Below are 18,719 nucleotides of genomic sequence, written 5' to 3'. Positions count from 1 at the left end.
AATGGGAGAAAATAATTGCAAATGAAGCAACTGACAAAGGATTAATTTCCAAAATTTACAAACAGCTCATGCAGCTCAATAACAAAAAAAACAAACAACCCAATCCAAAAAAGGGCAGAAGACCTAAATAGACATTTCTCCAAAGAAGATATACAGACTGCCAACAAACACATGAAAGAATGCTCAATATCATTAATCATTAGAGAAATGCAAATCAAAACTACAATGAGATATCATCTCACACCAGTCAGAATGGCCATCATCAAAAAATCTAGAAACAATAAATGCTGGAGAGGGTGTGGAGAAAAGAGAACACCCTTGCACTGCTGGTGAGAATGTGAATTGGTACAGCCACTATGGAGAACAATATGGAGGTTCCTTAAAAAATTACAAATAGAACTACCATATGACCCAGCAATCCCACTACTGGGCATATACCCTGAGAAAACCATAATTCAAAAAGAGTCATGTACCAAAATGTTCATTGCAGCTCTATTTACAATAGCCTGAAGATGGAAACAACCTAAGTGCCCATCTTTGGATGAATGGATAAAGATGTGGCACATATATACAATGGAATATTACTCAGCTAGAAAAAGAAACAAAATTGAGCTATTTGTAATGAGGTGGATAGACCTAGAGTCTGTCATACAGAGTAAAGTAAGTCAGAAACAGAAAGACAAATACCGTATGCTAACACATATATATGGAATTTAAGAATAAACAAAAAATGTCGTGAATAACCTAGGGTTAAGACGGGAATAAAGACACAGACCTTCTAGAGAACGGACTTAAGGATATGGGGAGGGGGAAGGGCGAGGTGTTACAAAGTGAGAGAGAGGCATGGACATATATACACTACCAAACGTAAGGTAGATAGCTAGTGAGAAGCAGCCGCATGGCACAGCGAGATCAGCTTGGTGCTTTGTGACTGCCGGCAGTGGTGGGATAGGGAGGGTGGGAGGGAGGGAGATGCAAGAGGGAAGAGATATGGGAACATATGTATATGTATAACTGATTCAATTTGTTATAAAGCAGAAACTAACACGCCATTATAAAGCAATTATACCCCAATAAATATGTTAAAAAAAATTCCAACAAACAAAAGCTCAGAGCCAGATGGCTTCACAGACGAATTCTATCAAACATTTAGAGAAGAGCTAAAACATATCCTTCTCAAACTCTTCCAAAATATAGCAGAATGAGGAACACTCCCAAACTTATTGTACAAGGCCACCATCACCCTGGTACCAAAACCAGACAAAGATGTAACAAAGAAATAAAACTACAGGCCAATATCACTGATGAACATAGATGCAAAATCCTCAACAAACTACTGACAAACAGAATCCAAGAGCAGATTAAAATGATCATACACCATGATCAAGTGGGGTTTATCCCAGGGATGCAGGGATTCTTCAATATATGCAAATCAATCAATGTGATACACCATATTATCAAACTGAAGGAGAAAACCCATGAGAGCATCTCAATACATGCATATAAAGCTTTTGACAATATTCAACACCCATTTATGATAAAAACCCTCCAGAAAGTAAACATAGAGGAAACTTCCCTCAACATAATAAAGGCAATATATGACAAACCTACAGCCTACATCATCCTCAATGGTGAAAAACTGAAACCATTTCCACTAAGATCGGGAAAAAGACAAGGTTTCCCACTCTCACCACTATTATTCAACCAGATTTGGAAGTTTTAGCCATAACAATCAGAGAAGAAAAAGAAATAAAAGGAATCCAAATCAGAAAAGAAGAAGCAAAGCTATCACTGTTTGCAGGTGACATGATACTATACATAGAGAATACTAAAGATGCTACCAGATAACCACTATAGCTAATCAATGAATTTGGTAAAGTAGCAGGATACAAATCTAATGCACTGAAATCTCTTGCAATCCTATACACTAATAATGAAAAATCTGAAATTGAAAGTAAGAAAACACTCCCATTTACCATTGCAACAAAAAGAATAAAATATCTAGGAATAAACCTACCTAAGGAGACAAAAGACCTGTATGTAGAAAATTATAAGACACTGATGAAAGAAATTAAAGATGATTCACATAGATGGAGAGATAGACCACGTTCTTGGATTGGAAGAATCAACATTGTGAAAATGGCTATACTACCCAAAGCAATCTGCAGATTCAATGCAATCCCTATCAAATTACCACTGGCATTTTCCAGAGAACTAGAACAAAGCATCTCACAATTTGTATGGAAACACAAAGGATCCTGAAGGGTCAAAGCAATCTTGAGAAAGAAAAACAGAGTTGTAGGAATCAGGCTCCCTGACTTCAGATTATACTAAAAAACCACACTATTCAAGACTGTATGGTACTAGCACAGAAACAGAAATATAGATCAATGGAACAGGATAGAAAGCACAGAGATAAACCCACACACATATAGTCACCTTATCTTTGATAATGGAGGCAAGAATATGCAGTGGAGAAAAGACAGCCTCTTCAATAAGTGGTGCCAGGAAAACTGGACAGGTACATGTAAAAGAATGAAATTAGAACACTCCCTAACACCATACACACAAATAAACTGAAAATGGATTAAAGACCTAAATATAAGGCCAGACACTATTAAACTCTCAGAGGAAAACATAGGCAGAACACTCCATGATATAAATCACAGCAAGATCCTTTTTGACCCAACTCCTAGAGAAATGGAAATAAAAAGAAAAATAAACAAATGGGACCCAATGAAACTTAAAATCTTTTGCAAAGCAAAGGAAATGATAAACAAGAACAAAAGACCACCCTCAGAATGGGTGAAAATATTTGCAAATGAAGCAACTGACAGAGGATTAATCTCCAATATTTGCATGCAGCTCATGTAGCTCAATATCACAAGAACAAACAACCCAATCCAAAAATGGGTAGAAGACCTAAATAGCCATTTCTCCAAAGAAGATATACAGATTGCCAACAAACACATGAAAGAATGCTCAACATCATTAATCATTATAGAATTGCAAATCAAAACTATAATGAGATATCATCTCATACTGGTCAAAATGGCCATCATCAAAAAATCTTCAAACAATAAATGCTGGAGAGGGTGTGGAGAAAAGGGAACCCTCTTGCACTGTTGGGAATGTAAAGTGATACAGCCGCTATGGAGAACAGTATGGATGATCATTAAAAAACTACAAATAGAACTACCATATGTCCCAGCAATTCCACTACTGGGCATATACCCTGAGAAAACCATAATTCTAAAAGAGTCGTGTACCACCATGTTCATTCCAACTCTATTTATAATAGGAAGGACATGGAAGCAACCTAAGTGTCCATTGACAGATGAATGGATAAAGGAGATTTGGCACATATATACAATGGAATATTACTCAACCATAAAAAGAAATGAAACTGAGTTATTTGTAGTGAGGTGGATGGACCTAGAATCTGTCATACAGAGTGAAGTAAGTCAGAAAGAGAAAAACAAATACTGTATGCTAACACATATGTATGGAATCTAACAACAACAACAACAAAAAATGTCATGAAGAACCTAGGGGCAAGACGGGAATAAAGATGCAGACCTACTAGAGAATGGACTTGAGGATACGGGGAGGGAGAAGGTTAAGCTGGGACAAAGTGAGAGAGTGGCATGGACATATATTCACTACCAAATGTAAAATAGATAGCTAGTGGAAAGCAGCTGCATAGCACAGGAAGATCAGCTCGGTGCTGTGTGACCACGTAGAGGTTTGGGTTAGGGAAGGTGGGAGGCAGGAAGATGCAAGAGGGAGAGATATGGGAATACATGTATATGTATAATGGATTCACTGTGTTATAAAGCGGAAACTAACACACCGTTTTAAAGCAATTATACTGCAATAAAGATGTTTAAAAATATAAAATAAAATATAATTAAAAAAGAGATGGCCAAGGACATATGTCTTCAAGTTGTGAGGAGTTTCATTTAGAGTCTTGTTTTTGTACTTCTAACAATGTTGCCCCTTCTCCTTATGGGCTGTGATTGTTATGCTGACATAAAGGAAAGTTGACTGTGGAAAATGTTGTAATATAGGGAAAGGTTATAAAGTTATACATTTGAATACATTTACTTTATTGATCTGAACTTGAAACTGTTGATTATCCTTACTCTAAACCATTCATCTTGATAACTATATCAAAGCCAGGCATCTTAACTATTAAAAGAGAAGTGAGTCTCAGTCACATCTTAAAATACAAAGTTTGACATCAGAGCTCTCTCTTTACTTGTCAATTATCCTAATGTATAAATAGATTATAGATGATCATTTCAAAAGGAAATTCTGTTAACAATGGTCTGGAGTAGAACTGTTTAGAATAGTTTATCATCAGTAATGTTTAAAGACAATTCAGGACATTTCATCACAGTAGGACATTTTAGAAATGGAAGGAAGCACTGCCTTTGCTCTCCAAGAGCCTATAATCTATTATTTAGAAATGTTTTCAAAATATTTTTGAAGATAAAGCCACAGAGAAGCGAATACATACTAAAAACTCCATGCATACAATGAGACACATTTTTGCTATTCTTTTCTCTAAGTATATAAATCTGGTATTTTTCTACTGATAATATTTCTAAACCTAGTAAAATAATTGATCAGGTCAAATCATGACCTACACTTTGACTTATTGTTAAAGACATATGTATGTAGTTTTTGTAAAGCGAATATAAAAATGATTTTATATGTTTGATGACAAATATTTCATATAATTCATTTTGCTCATTTTAATTTTTTCTATAAATGAATTTTAGATATATAGTAGAATCCTATTATCTGGTTACAGTGATGTGGTATGTGTATAAATCATTTGGAGAGTTTCTTAATAATATGGATTTCCAGTGATTCATACCCAGAGATTCTGATTCACCAGGTCTGAGGTGAATCTTAGCAACATACATTTTTAACAATCTCATCACATGATTATGACACTTTAAAAATACAACCTAATGAGATAAATTTTTTACTCTTTCTGAATCTTCCCTTCTAATCTCAAACAGACCAATAAGATACTTGGAAGTTGGGTGCAAATAGGAAATTTGTCCATCTGAAGCTTTATGTTGTTATAACAATCAAAGAGGGACAAAAGAAGCCAAGATCAGAAAGACTAGATCAGAATTCTGCTGAAGGGGTGACATACAGATAAAATTATAAATAAGATGGAAGCCAGTGTCTAAGTATGTTTAATGCTCTAAAAGTTGTAAAGCAGGTGAATCTGAGAAATTTAGGAAACCAAGTCACAAATATAGTGCAAATGGAAGAACATTCATTTTTATAGAGTCAGAATGAAAACGATTCCTTGTCTTCTAAAAGAAATCCAACAGCAGAAAGAGAAAAAAAAAGTGTGTTGTAACTCAGTTATTTTGTATCAGTGGTGCTGACCCTGCAACCTTAACCCAGTAGTAAATGATAGTGAGGGGTGATGCTATCTGAATAAAACATTAACGAGTTTTCATGAAAGGAAATGTTGAACAAACACTACTATAGACTAAACAATTAGGTATTAGTATTTTCATGATACTTTAAATGGGTGGATGTATTAACTAGTATTGAGTACTTTTTTAAGGGAAATATTTTAGTAAAGTTCTAATAATAAGCAAGAAGACACATATTTTCATTTATAGTTAATATTTAACAGTTGTAACAGGACTTTGATGAACAGACAGCAAGTACATTGCTATCTCATTTTGTCTAGGTTAAACTTAATAATATACTTTCAAACATTTTTCAACATTTATTGATTTATTTTCCTGAATTTGGTAAGCAGCTCCAAGTTATACTGGAAACATGCCTTTCTTGACATTTTTATTTGTGGAGTTGTCATATTAAAAGTCTATAAATTCCTCTGAATACACATCACTTTTTGTACTGTTTTCACCGTCTTTATAAAAAAATGTATACAATTATTTTCTGTATACTATTTCTTTTTATTTAAACACATTTAAAAGTGTTTATTATGTTTTAGAAACTTTTCTAAGGGCTTTAAAAATGCTAACACATTTCACTCTTGTAACTCCCTGTGAGTTAGATACTTTTATTATCTCTTATTTTACAGATGAGGAAACTTAGGCACAGTGAGTATTAGACACGTTGTGTCTACACTGACAGCTATAAATCTGGGGTTCAGTGCCAAGTATTTTTGTTCCAGAATACACAATCTCATACTATCCTGCCTCTCTACCCTTGACAGTACTATAGTTCTTTTTGGTAGCATAGTTCATTGAAGAAAGTGGAGTTTAACAGTTAATACTTGCACTAGACAACAGTATGTTCATTAATCTTCTTGGAGGGAGATCTTACTTCTCACCCACTTAAAGGTAGACATGGCCATGTGAATTGCTCTGATCAATGAAATGTGAACAGAAGTGAAAAATGTCACTTCTGGACATAAATATTTAAGAGCTTGTGTTCAATTTTACACTCTCCCTTTACTTTCCATGATGATCTAGGAAGCATGTGTTGATTGGAATTACCATAAAACCAAAGTAGCTCGGAATACTGAGCCACAGCATAGAGTACAAGTGCCCTGGAAAGTTGCCCAGTAGAATTTATGTGAGCAAGATATAAACATTTGGGGTATTAAGCCATTGAGATTGTGGAATTATTTATTCTTGTGGTATAATACAGCCCAGTAATTCTCAACCAGGAGTCATTTTGACCCCCAGGGAATATCTGACAGTATCTAGAGATAGTTTTAATTGCCACAACTGGGGAGAGGATTAAAACTGGCACGTAATGGGTAAAGGCCAGGGATGTTGCCATGCATTCTACATTGCACAGTACAGACTCCACAACTAAGAATTATCTGGTCCAGGGCTTCCCTGGTGGCACAGTTGTTGAGAGTCCACCTGCTGATGCAGGGGACGTGGGTTCGTGCCCCGGTCCGGGAAGATCCCACATGCTGCGGGGTGGCTAGGCCCGTGAGCCATGGCCGCTGAGCCTGCGTCTCCGGAGCATGTGCTCCGCAACGGGAGAGGCCACAACAGTGAGAGGCCCACGTACCGCAAAAAAAAAAAAAAAAAAAAAAAAAAAAAGAATCATCTGGTCCAAATAGTGCTCAGATTGAGAAACATTGATATAGCCTATTATAATACATGCTATTACTTCAAAGTAAGCATGAGAGTGTGTGAAAAAAAAAATGTTCTAAAGAACCTAGGGGCAGGACAGGAATAAAGATGCAGACACAGAGAATGGGCTTGAGGACATGAGGAGGGGGAAGGGTAAGCTGGGACAAAGTGAGAGAGTGGCATGGACATATATACACTACCAAATGTAAAATAGATAGCTAGTAGGAATCAGCCGCATAGCACAGGGAGATCAGCTTGGTGCTTTGTGACCACCTAGAGGTGTGGGATAGGGAGGGTGGGAGGGAGGGAGATGCAAGAGGGAAGAGATATGGGGTTATATGTTTATGTATAGCTGATTCACTTTGTTGTAAAGCAGAAACTAACACACACACACAGCACAAAGGAATACATCTGGAAATGTAACAATTCTCACAGAACACATCACAAACACTATCAGAAGACCTCATACACCTAAAAGATAGGAAAGATCTCTACGTAACCAGGTAGGACAACAAGAAAAAAAATAAAGGAAGTGAGATTGGACCTGCGCCCCTGGGAGGGAGCTGAAGGACAGGAGAGGTTTCCACACCCTGGGAAGGCCCCCAATGGCAGGGAGATAAGCTGGGTCATAGAAGGTGCTTCAGAGGCTGAGAGAAGAGTGCAAAAACTGGTTTGTGGCAGGCAGGATAGAGAAAGACCTACACAGATAATCTCTGCCACCGCCATGTGCACCCCAACCTGAGACATGCATCCTCTAGTACAGGTGGGATCTGGGTGCTGGAATGCAGTGTTTAGAGGACAGACCAAGGGGAGAGTACTGCTGTTGGCTGCATGGAGACAGTCAGAAGTGACTGCAGTGTGGGGTGTCATAACCAGGAGTGTTTTTGGAAGAAGTCTGGGCTGCCATAGAAGGGAAGTGCTATTGTTAAAGTGGTATGTGAAGGGAAAGGTGGGGCTACCATTGCAGCCTCTTTCTCCATGTGATGGCCCCTGCCTCTGGGGGCTCCAGGGGAGGCTTCTGCCTGGGAAGGCTCATTCACTCTGGATGCCACCTCAGCAGACCCTGGAAGCAGATGCCAGTGGGTTGCCCACATGCAGAGGTGCGGCTGAAATCACCCCAGGGGCCGTGTGACTTAGGAAGCAAAGCTGAAATCTCTCCCTGTGGCTGTGCGAATTGTAGATTTACACCTTCACCACCAGCTTTGTAAATTCGGTGCCTGCAGAACATCTGAATGGACAACAGGTGCTCATGTGGCTGAGATAGGTCTGTTCTTAGCAACTGTGGGCTTCATGGGCATGTACACATGGGGGTTGGGCCAGGCCAGGGTCTGAACTGCCTCCATAGCTCCCACAGAGGGTCCACGTGCATGACTACTGTAGTCCTGGGACCTGACTTAAGTGGATCTGCACTGGTGGCCTTGTGAAAACAACACCTGGGAGACACCAGGGTCAATTGCTGGCATAAACCATGATTGAGAAGGGCCAAAGGCAGTGTCAACAACAGTGTGCTTTGTAAGCCCACACAGTAGGTAAAAGGTGACACAACAGAGCACACTCACCAGTGAACAACTCTGGTGGAGGAATACTCAGTGGCTCCTCTCCCAGTGGGAGTGCTCCAATCCTGTCTACCATGCACCACAGCTCAGAAATGCAGTTCAGAAACAGATCTGGAGGCTTCTACTCCAACATCTAAGGAGAAGAACCTGCCCCTGACATGACAGTAACAACCACAGAGCAAAGATGAGGCCCCACTCAATATCCAGTGCAGGCTGTGGTCACCACAACATCAGTCACACCTCCCTCATATCAAGGGGATAATGGCCAGCATACACTGGCCAGCATACACTGGCCATTGACAGGCATCCATACTAAAAACAGCCCTCACACCAAAAAATATTAAACCCATGCAGACTATACAGGGATATTCCCACATAAAAATAGACCTCTAAGACCATGGTAGATAACTGTTTCTCCTAAACTCATAGAGCAAGAGAAATAAAGTAAAATGAAGAAGCAGAAGAACTACTCCCAATTAAAAGATTGAGAGAATTCCCCTGAAAGAACAAACAATGAAACAGACCACTTCACTCTTGTAGACACGAGTTCAAAAAGGAGACAAGGAAAATGCTGAAGGAATTAAAAAAGGCTATGGACAGAAATGGACAGAAATGCAGATTACTGTAAAAAGGAACTATAAACTATAAGAAGGAACCAAGAAAAATTAGAGAATTCTTTCAAAGAGATGAAAGGTGAACTAAAGGCTATGAATAGCAGAATGAATAAGCCAGAAGAATGAATAAGTGATCTGGAAGATAGAATAATGGAAATCTCCCAGTTAGAACAGCAAATGAAAAAAAAAAAAAAGAAAGCATTATAAGAGACCAATGGGATAATATAAAGCTTGCCAATCTACACATAATAGGGATCTCAGAAAGAGAAAAAAGGAGATTGAAAATGTATTTAAACAAATTATGGCTGAAAAATTCCCAAATCTAAATAAGGAAACAGATATCAAGATACAGGAAGCACAGAGGGTCCCAAACAAGATAAACCCAAACAGACCTACACCAAGACATATTATAATTAAAATGGTAAAAGTTAAAGATAAAGAGAGTATTCTAAAGGCAACAAGAGAAAAACATAGAATTAATTACAAGGAAACTCCCATAAGGCTATCAGCTGATTTCTCTACAGAAACACTGCAGGCCAGAAGGGACTGGCTAGATATATTAAAAGTCCTGAAAGGGAAAAATCTGCAACCTCGGATACTCTACCTAGCAAGATTATCATTTAGAATAGAAGGAGAGATAAAGAATTTCTCAGACAATCAAAAACTAGAAGAATACAGCAATACTAAACCTATCCTAAAAGAAATACTGAAAGGACTTCTCTAAATAGAAAAAAAAAAAAAAGAATCTATAGGAAAGAGAAAAATCACAGTTGGAAAGTAAACCACTTAAATAAGCTAGGACACAGATTAAAAAAAAAATACAAATATTTCTGTGAAAATTATGATAACCACAATGAACAACAAAAGGATGAACATGAAGATGCAAAAGAGGACATCAAAATCATAAAATGTGGGGAGGAGAGTAAGAAAATATAAATTTTTTTCTAGAATGTGTTTTAGCCTATTTGACTACCAGTCTAAAGCAAGTAGGTATAGGAAGGGGTTAACATACTTGAAAAACAGGGCAACCACAAATCAAAAACATACAACAGATTCACAAAACCAAAAAGAAGAGAACATAGCATAATACAAAAGAAAATCATCAAACCACAAAGTGAAAGAAAAAAGAAAAAGAAGGACAAAGAAGAAATATAAAATCAACCAGGAAACAAGGTTTAAAACAGCAATAATTATGTATCTATCAATAATTACCTTAAATGTCAATGAACTAAATTCTCCAATCAAAAGACACAGAGTGGTAGATTGGATTAAAAAAAAACAAAAGTCTACAATATACTTCCTACAAGAGCCCTCTTTAAGGCAAAGGACATACATAGAATGAAAGTGAGGGGATGAAAAAATATATTTCATGCAAATGTGAAATAACAAGAAAGCAGAGGTTGCAATACTCATATCAGACAAAATAGACTTTAAAACAAAGGCCATAAAGAAAGATAAAGAAGGACACTATATAATGATAAAAGGATAAATACAAGGAGAGGATATTATACCTATCAACAAATATGCACCCAATATAGGAGCACCCAAATATATAAAACAAATACTAACAGACATAAAGGGAGAAATTAACAGGAATACAATAACAGCAGGAGACTTATCACCCCACTCACATCAATGGACAGATCTATGAGACAGAAGATCAATAAGGCAACAGAGATCCTAAATGATACAACAGAATAGTTAGACTTAATTGATATTTTCAAGACATTAGGTCCAAAAAAAGCAGAATGCACATTCTTTTCAAGTGTACATGGAGAATTCTCTAGAATTGACCTCATACTATGGCACAAAACAAGCCTCAACAAATTTAATAGTATAGAAATTATTTCAAGTATCTTTTCTGTCCACACAGTATGAAACTAGAAATCAACCACAGAAAAAGAAATGAGAAAAAATCAATTATATGGAGATTAAACAACATGCTACTAAAAAAACAAATGGGTAAACTATGAAATCAAAAAAAAAAGAAATTTCAAAATACCTTGAGGCAAATGATAATGAAAGCACAACCATACAAAATCTATGGGATGCAGCAACAGCAGTTCTCAGAGAGAAGCACTGGGTCAGCCAAAAAGTTCATTTGCTTTTAAGTAAAAACAAAAGACACATTTTTCATTTTCAAGATGACCTTTATTGAACAATGTATTCACTAACCAAATGAACTTTTTGGCAAACCCAATACATAGTGATACAGGTCTTCTTTCAGAAACAAGAAAAATCTCAAACAACCTAACCCACCACCTAAAAGAATTAGAAAAAGAAGAACAAACAAAATCTAAAGTCAGCACAAAGGAGGAGACAATAAAGATAAGAGAGGAAATAAATAAACTAGAGTTTAAAAAATCAGTAGAAAAAATCAATATAACCAAGAGCTGGTTCTTTGAAAGGGCAAACAAAATTGAAAACCTCTGGCCAGGCACACCAAGAAGAAAAGAGAGAAGACAGAAATAAACAAATTAAGAAATGCAAGAGGGGAAATCACAACTGATACCACAGAAATAAAAGAAAACATAAGAGAATACTATGAACAATTATATGCCAACAAATTTGACAATCTAGAAGAAATGGACAACTTTCTAGAAACATACAGCCCACCAAAACTGAATCAAGAAGCAGATAACTTGAACAGACCAATCACTAGAAATGAAATAGAATCTCTAAATAAACCCCAAACAAACAAACAAAAACAACAAAAAAACCCTCCCTACAAACAAAAGTTCAGGGCCAGATGGCAGGGTATTCTACCAAACATAAAAAGAAGAACTTATACCTATCCTTCTCAAATTCTTCCGAAAGATTGAAGTGTAAGGAACACTCCCAAAAACATTCTCTGAAGCCACCATCACCCTTATACCAAAACCAGACAAAGATGCTACCAAAAAAAAAAAAAAAAAAAGTTACAGGCCAATATCTTTGATGAATACAAACACAAAATCCTCAACAAAATGTTAGCAAACTGAATCCAACAACACATAAAAGAGGTCACATACCTTTGGATTCATCCCAGGGTCAAAAGGATGGTTCAGCATACTCAAATCAATCAATGTGATACACTGCATCAACAAAAGAAAGGACAAAAACCACATGATCATCTCAATAGATGCAGAAAAATCATTTGATAAAATTCAGCATTCATGATAAAAACCCTTATGAAAGTGTGTATACAGGGAACATATCTCGATATAATAATAGGTATTTATGACAAGGGCTTAATTTCCAAAATATACAAATAGCTCAACAACACAACTCAACAACAACAAAAACAAACAACAAAAAAAAACACAATCAAAACATGGGCAGAAGACCTAAATGGACATTTCTCCAAAGAAGGCATATGGATGGCCAATAGGCACATGAAAACATTCTCAACATTGCTAATTATTTGATAAATTCAAATCAAAACTACGATGAAGTATCACCTCACACAGGTCAGAATAGCCATCATTAAAAAGTCTACAAATAACAAATGCTGGAGAGGTTGTAGAGAAAATGGAACCCTCTGACACTGTTGGTGAGAATGTAAATTGGTGCAGCCACTATGAAAAACCATATGGAGGTTTCTCAAAAAAACTAATAATAAAGTTACCATGATCCAGCAATCTGACTTCTGGGCATATGCCTAGACAAAACTATAGTTTGAAAAGATACATGCATCCCTATATTCATAGCAGCACTATTTACAATAGCCAAGACATGGAAACAACCTAAATGTCCATCGACAGATGAATGGATAAAGAAGATGGGGTACATATATACAATGGAATATTACTCAGCTATCAAAAACAATGAAATAATGCCACTTGCAGCAACATGGATGGACCTAGAGATTATCATACTAAGTGAAGTAAATCAGAAAAAGACAAATACCATATGATATCCCTTATATACGGAATCTAAAATATGACACAAATGAACATATCTATGAAACAGAAACAGACTCACAGACTTAGAGAACAGAATTGTGGTTGCCAGTGGGGGAGATGGGTTAGGGAGGGAAGGATTGGGAGTTTGAGATTAGCAGAGATGAACTATTATATATAGGATGGATAAACAAGGTCCTACTCTATAGCAGAGGGAACTATATTCAATATCCTAAGACAAACCATAATGGAGAAGAATATGCAAAAGAGTGTATCTATATATAACTGAGTCACTTTGTTGTACAGCAGAAATTAACACAACATTGTAAATTAACTATACTTCAATAAATTAAAAAAAAATCAATAGACCACAGACTCACTAAAGAACATAATCATAAATATATATTAAATTTTTATACCATATTTGGCTATTTAAATTAACTTTTGTTTGCATATGATGGCCTTACAAGTAGATAGAATAACATATACCTCCTATTAGCTCTCTTTCCATTCACCTTTTCTAGGAATGCATAATACATAGTGCTTATACATTTTGTTAAATCAATCATAAATATTTTGACCACTGAATATGCTCTTTAATGCCATACTTTAAGTTAGCAAGGATTCTACACTTCTTAAGTGTCAATAATTAAGTTGTCCAGTACACAAAAGTATTACCAGTTGTCCCATTCTCTTTTTAGAGACCTATCTGAAAGTCTCTCAGTTTTAGTTTACAATAGTGTGTTGCCCAAATGAGGCCATTTATTCCATATGGAACATCTGGGGAAAGAAAATAAACATTCAGTTCTATTGAAATCAGAACCCATATAGTTCAGACTCAAAGTACTTCTTTGGTTGAAAAAAAATAGCCCAGTAATTAAAATATAAGTTTGAAAAATAAATAGTTCTTTGCACATATTTCTCAAACAGTGAAGGGGCTATATAGCCCTCATTTAAAAATCACATTCTTTTTGCATTTATCTCCTTTGTTCCTGGTGCCACTTTCTTCAGGACTTCCTTCCCCCACTCCAAATATCCCTAACTAGCCCTAGACCATGTACTTCTTGTCTTTCTATTGCCTTTTTTTTTTCTTGCTACTCCACTATAGTTTTATTTTCTTTTTCCTATTTTCTCAAAGGTATGTTCCCCTCCATTTAAAAAGAAAATAAAAGACATAGTATAGCAATGGTAGAAAACTTCCAGGTGGGAGTGGGGGTGGAGGAAGGATAAGAAACAAAAGAGGCAATTTTGAACCTAGTCTGGATGTCAAAGAGGAAGAAAGACTGGGGGCACTAATATGAATATTACTGATCCATAACAAAACATGAATTTTTAAATTCTCTTAGAAATGTTCTCATTTGACTAAGGATTTTGGAATAGCATTGAGCAAATGTTTGGTAGCATTTAAGATTTAAGAGTCTGGCTGGATCACATTTTGTAAACTTTTTTCACTTCACTGTCAGTTGGTTCAAACTTTTCCCAGTTCAAAATAAATGATTCTTACCCTCCTTTTTGCTATCATAAGACTTTCTACCACCCAAGCTTCAGGGTACACATTCAATCCAAATGATTGAATTTAACCATTTTTATGGTTATGAAAAAAAGACACTGGAAAATGGAGCAAGAAATAACTACAAAATATGTTAGCCTTGAGAGACAATGCAGAGATTATCTGGCCACCATAGCTGGCTGGACTGAATCAGCCTGAAAGGGTCATTGTTCCTAAAACCTGGCAAACTGGCTACATGTTATGTTTATTCTCCACTGGACAAAAGCATTTCAATTGCCTAGGACTACTATGATTTCACTGACCAGGCAGTAGTTTATCACTGGGTAATGTTTGTCTTCAGCTGTAAAATCTTTTAGAAACCTTAGTACATAGCTCTTTTTGTAGACATACAGAAACACAGACACACTTTCTGGGTTCAGAAGATTGTCTAGGCTCAGACCCATATTCTACCAAGATTAACCCTTTGTTCATTCCTATGTCTCCTGATACTTAGGCTTGATAAAAGACCCATCCTCTTCTAATCCAGAATCTACCATATTTTTTTTGTGTTAGGCTAAACAACACTTCTTGCTCAGGAAAACTCCACAACATATTTCTGTTGTATGAAATAGTCTGCATACATAACTGCCACTCTTATCATAAATTCAAAATATTAATCCATCTTTGAATTCTTGAGGACTATCTCAATTTATAAGGAAACATTATGTACTTAATAAATATTGTTTGAACTGAACAGAACTGAATTACAAAGAAGAAGGTAGCCCATGGAAACATTTTTTACTTTATTGACTAATAAAAAATAAGAACAGGTTTTTTGCATTCTTCCCAATAGTTCATAGACTTTGTGGAGGAGCAGGTACATATGCTATAAACTATAATCAAAGTGACAAGCACTGTAATATAGATTTGAACCTGTAAACAATGTTCACTGAGCACAGAGAGTAGAGAATGTTTCATATTGGGAAGTAGAAAACATAAGAACATTTTATAATGAAAAGGACATTTGCAATTGGTCTTGAAGTTTGAGCTTTTTTCAAGCTAAGAGCACTTGCAGTGGAGGTAGGATGCATGCAAAACAGCTTTCAAGAGAGGAGGCAGTTTGAACAGGTATGAACATGTTAATGAGCATACTATGAGGAGATAACAACAATCTCAGAATGCTGCTGTTTGAAATGAATGAAATGACACACACTAAAGATGCTTCACAGCAACTGGGGTAAAAAAGGGGTTGGCAATTGTTGAATGAATCTGTGTGTTAAATCACAAGTTTTGCTTCTTCTCCCCATACTTCCCCCATTTTCTGGCTGTAAATTCTCAATATTTAATGAAGGATCAGTGACATTCCCTATATAGCTGTTTTTTTAAAAACCTGGCTTAAGTTGAATCCTCGTAAAACCAGAAAAGGCGTGGCAAATCACAAAGCCTTCTCTTAAAGAATACAGGGTTTGAAGCATGGAACTGAATTGGAATGTAACACCTAGTTGAAAACTAGAGCACTGAAATAACTGGGATTTCAGCAAAAAGAAAGAGAATCAGTCATGTAAGCAAAATTAGATTTAAAAATAAGATTCAGGGAAGAAAGTTTTATTTAATATGTATATGTTGACCCTAAAGAAGTATTTAATTATCTTTTTTCAGGATAGATACTTAAATTGCATTATTTAAATGCCTCTAATAAGAGAAGATTAATTTTACTCTTTAGTTTCTTAGCCTATGAACTTTAAGGGATACAACACTTATGTTTACAATCAGGGCATCCTTGCACAGAGGTTTTATTTATCATATGTTGTTCCTTTGCATATCTCAATTTTATTGAAATAACTAAATATTCAGTGGAGAGACTTAGTACAATTGTCTCAGACCCTTACCATCTAGAATTATATATTAAAATGAACAGTTTATGTAGCTGATATTATCACTTAGCTTTCCTAATTCTGATGCCTTTAAAGGCCCAGAGTATATGCAGTAGTAAAGTTTCTTTTCCGTCAGTTTACATTATTCTACTCAGTGTCCTTGGAAAATAAAGTGCCCTCTTTACATGGATTTGAATGTACAGTCAGAATAGAAAATTGCATGTGTGTTTTGTGAAAACAAATAGCATACTGAAGTTAAGTACATTCCTTTGTTACCACGTTCCCCACATAAATACAAACACTCATTTTGTTTTAAAAATTCCCTTCATAAATGGATTTTTTACCTGTAGTGTAGACACAGGCAAGAACTGAATAAAAGATTTCTCTAAAAGACATTCTTTATTCAAAAGCAGTAAAATATTAATATATACATAATTATTTTACCAAACTGATTTATGAGACTTTTGTTTTTATTCCAACTCCGTGAACCTCGTGGAAATACTTTGCTTGATGCAGAGAAAAATTCTGATTTCATGCTTGGAAGAATTTTATCAAATATATATAAACACAATATAGTTATTCTTGCTATTCATGTATATCATTAATACACATGCACATGCTTTCTCTCCTCACACATCCTGATCTAGGATCCAAAAGCTATTATTCCAGAGGACATTTTTTTGTGCAATAAATGTAACCTTTGCACCCTGCTCCTTCAAATCAAAGATGAACATTTAGTTTATAGCTACAAGAATCTCCTCCCCCCATATTAAAATAAAATAAGCGCATTGTACCAGTCACATATTTTCTAATTAACCACCTGGATTTAATCACCTGGTTAAAGACTAGTTAATAAGAGCACAAGGGCTTTCCAAGTTTATGTGTGACTGAAACTTATACAAGTTCAATTGTTGATGAAATAAATGGTTGAAAGCATGAGAAAATTGTGATGTTTAGATTGAATGAGGATATCAAAAGTATTTGAATATGTGTGAATGTAGCTTATGCTCTTGTGCCCTGCTCACACCTACTAAGCCATTGGTTCCTAAAATGTCTTGAGACACCCTCCCCATCCTCATCAGGTAGGAATTTATGAAAATGCAAGTCCTTGTACTCCACGACAGAGTTGCTGAATGAGAAGCTCTGAGTGTGGGGCCCAGCCATCTGTACTATAAACCCTCAAACTGAGGTACTCTTAACATTTGAGAACCATTGCTTTAGTCCTACCGTACAGACCACTGAATAGAGTTCCTGCATAAATCAATCATTTAGAGGACTTCCTGTGATTACCTCTTTAATAAAGTACTTGAACCCAAATCCCTGCTTAGCATCTGTTTTGCAGGCAACCCAAATTAAGACAATGAACTTACATTATGTCAAAACACACTCATACACACACACACACACACACACACACACACACATGCAGACATACACACAATATAGTCTTAACAGCATGCTCTCACAACAGACTTATTGCTTTGAATTAAAATATATTTTCTTGTTTGTTTTCTTTTCTAAAATTATATTTTAAGGGCAGAGGATATCAGGTGTAACTTTTCTTAATATCTCCTGGGCCAAGGAAAGTGTCTGACAAATAATGATTGTTCAAGGAATGTTGGTGAAATGAATGTATAAATGCATAAAATTGGTTTAAAATATTTGTATTAATATTGATGATTGTCATATATCAAAGATTATAGCTGAATCAACAAATACTTAGATTTACTAGTAAACAGCTATAGAAACGCCAAGTTGGGCAAAACCTAATAAGAAACATATATAATTATAGTGCCATTGAAGATTATGTAAAATACTTCTGAGAATTGACAGTGAACTGTGTGTGTAGGACTCCTGTTATCTGGTTTCTAGTTATGCATTTCTGTGTTTGAAAGGGAATGCTTTTTTTATTCATATTAGAACGTTTGTTGGTACAAATGTAAGTGTTTGAAGTATTTATAAAGTTATTTTTCACATAGGTACTGAGATTTCAAGTTTAGAATCATTTATTCCCATGGAGAGAAGACATAAGTGAAAATATTACCAAACTCCCAAAGTGGATGAAGGTCATGACAACATTGCTGTATCAAATAAAGGAAAAAAAATAATTTGAAATTATTATCCCTAAATGGGAAAGTCCCCATTGTTAGAAGCTACTTATTTCTGCAGTTAACAGTCTGTGTGGCACAAATCTCCATTTGCTAC

The sequence above is a fragment of the Globicephala melas genome, chromosome 20 (assembly GCF_963455315.2).
Source record: "Globicephala melas chromosome 20, mGloMel1.2, whole genome shotgun sequence".
Classification (NCBI taxonomy): Eukaryota; Metazoa; Chordata; class Mammalia; order Artiodactyla; family Delphinidae; genus Globicephala; species Globicephala melas.
Note: the sequence above shows the minus strand (reverse complement) of the source record.